Source organism: Sinocyclocheilus grahami, unplaced genomic scaffold, assembly GCF_001515645.1.
Source record: "Sinocyclocheilus grahami isolate Dianchi unplaced genomic scaffold, SAMN03320097.WGS_v1.1 scaffold322.1, whole genome shotgun sequence".
NCBI classification, from domain to species: domain Eukaryota; kingdom Metazoa; phylum Chordata; class Actinopteri; order Cypriniformes; family Cyprinidae; genus Sinocyclocheilus; species Sinocyclocheilus grahami.
The window spans coordinates 373,232-376,034 of record NW_015505501.1 but is presented as its reverse complement, the minus strand read 5'-3'; the positions used below and the strand labels follow the sequence as shown (position 1 = coordinate 376,034).

The 2,803-nt window shown below is 34.1% G+C and overlaps 1 pseudogene; it reads right to left on the bottom strand.

Moving 5' to 3' along the window:
• Window positions 1–2,221: 2,221 nt before the first annotated feature.
• The window catches only part of LOC107602247 (group 3 secretory phospholipase A2-like), a 4,865-nt pseudogene continuing 4,283 nt past the window's right edge, over window positions 2,222–2,803 (bottom strand).

Sequence of the window (2,803 nt, the reverse complement as noted above, 5' to 3'; positions counted from 1 at the left end):
AAATGTGTAGAATCCACATAAGCTTGTTTTTCATCAACCGGTTAAAATTTACAGCGGGGCATGCAAATTCGGTCCGTTTTTGACTGAATGTAAATATAAGTCTCTGTAAATCCACTCGCTGACAGCAGGTGGCGCTTATGGAAAAGCAGAATTAGAGCTGTTTCCCGTAACCTCCGAGGACGAAGCAGTATTGCGATTAAAAACACTTCCTTTAGGTATTACATGGAGCGAAGATGAAAACAAATGCCATTGAATCGCTTCTGAAGACAGTCAGAACCTTCAGAGGTATAATCATATAATTAATTCATTCATATATTCATTTGTATAATTCCCTTAGCACTCTTTTAAAACCTCCCAGCTTTTCCGCCCTGTTTTCACTCCAAACGAAACTACTCTGCGTGCTGTGCGCAGGTGAGACTGTTACTTAAAACTGTGCTTTATGCTGGACAGTATTTATTTATAGCGAGTTGTTAAAAATCGCGGTAATCTTATAAGATTTTAATGATAATTAAAAGATAAAACGGTAATACTAACCGTGGGGAATTTTATCACGATTTATCGTCTCATATAATTAATTCATTCATATATTCATTTGTATAATTCCCTTAGCACTCTTTTAAAACCTCCCAGCTTTTCCGCCCTGTTTTCACTCCAAACGAAACTACTCTGCGTGCTGTGCGCAGGTGAGACTGTTACTTAAAACTGTGCTTTATGCTGGACAGTATTTATTTATAGCGAGTTGTTAAAAATCGCGGTAATCTTATAAGATTTTAATGATAATTAAAAGATAAAACGGTAATACTAACTGTGGGGAATTTTATCACGATTTATCGTCAAAGCGGTAATCGTTACATCCCTACCTGGATCACTAGCTGCACTTCTCTGACTGTGGCATCTTTCGTAAATTTTAGTCTGTGAAATTATTGTGCGCCGAAATATTGTAAAACTATGACGATGGATAAACATTGACCATTAAATGACAGTCCTAAGCGCAGCTATATTTAAAATGTTATTGCTGTTATTATAGTTATTGCTATTATTATAAATTGCGATATTTTAAATAATAATAATAAATATTATTATTATTATTAAAAATGTGTATCCTTAACATGATAAAGTGATGATATGACAGTAGCCTACTTTTTTTTCTTTCTTTTTTTTGACGTGTACCGTGGTTCTGACTGATTAACATATAAATGTACCACTTTAAATGATAATTTACCATTTAATTCACCATTTACAACCAAACAAATAAAAACAATGAGCTAGTAGAACTTTATAAGTGTATACTGGCATCTGGACCTGAACATGATCAAAGTCAGACTCGCATAAAATTTATTTACATGTTATTTACAATTTTACATACATTTACAACACTCGCTTGTTACATCAATTCAGATATTAGGTAGCAATATTAGGTAGTAGAGACCAAAACATATCGTAACAAAGTCAGTTCTTAGGAGTGCTGACATTTTCAGCGCATGCGCAATTGCATCCCGTTTTACCTGAGGAGAAGAAGCGGGAATTGCAAAAATATAAAGGAACACAGATTTTGAGGTATGAAAATGATTTTGGGTTATTTATCTAGTAGTCTATCTCTAGATTGTGGGGTAAAGTTTAACATGAATGAAAGGGTCTATCGCTAGCTCACGAGTCTTATCATGGCTGTGAGGTTGGGGGCAATTGTAAAAATAGTTATGAAAGTAGATGACTTTTGAATGTTTACGATGCATTATTTCATTGAAACATGTGGCTGGATATCAATTTCAAATAATTACAATATATATGGCACTTAGAAGTTGGCTTTAAATGCAGATTATTTCTTGCAGCTAAAACTATTTGTACCATATTACCCCATAATGAGGTAACTAACACTCTGACCTATTACATTAGGCTAAATTTAACCTTTTCGTAATAAAAATATGTTCACAATAATGTTTCACCACAGATTTCTTATACCAAAAGGTAGATTTGTGTCAGGTTATATGACTTGTGAGCAGTGTCGGGGGTAATATATTACAAGTAACGCGAGTTATGTAATCAGATTACTTTTTTTCAAGTAACTAGTAAAGTAACGCATTACTTTTTAATTGACGAGAATATCTGAGTTACTTTTTCAAATAAGTAATGCAAGTTACTTTTTTTTTAAAAAGTAACGCACAAGTAACCTAACGCATTACTTTCCATAAAAAAGTAACTAAGTAACGTAATTAGTTACTTTTTTTATGGAGTAACGCAATATTGTAATGCATTACTTTTAAAAGTAACTTTCCCCAACACTGCTTGTGAGTTAAAGAAGAAAAACGTTTCCCCCATTGACTCTTAATGTAGGCTACATAAACTGTTTCATAAGAGCATTTGTATTGCTATTGTTTTCCCATTGCAAGTTTTTTGCTGCTTTGTTGAGTTGAAACGGACTTTATGAGTGATTCCGTTCAGCAACTCCAGGTCTCTGCAGTTTAGTGTGCATCCTGATGCATTTCTTATATAATCTGACTGGAGAGTCTTTCCTCTTGGAGCGTTTAGGGTTCATCCTCTTGAGTTTGCGCTTGAAGTCCACTAGATGTCGTCCTCCTGTCATGTCTTTCCTCCAGTTTGGGATGAGCTGTGCTTTTGGTGGATGAGTTGAGCAACTAAATAGAAGAGACACCACAAAGATTGTTTTTGTTTCATGGTTTACTCATCAGAAACAATTTGATTAACTGTCCATTCTTTAAATTATTGTTTGCATTACATTGTTCTTTGTTTAGTAAATACGTTCTCATTCACAGCACAAATGTAGGGACAATTAATCTGAATCAGC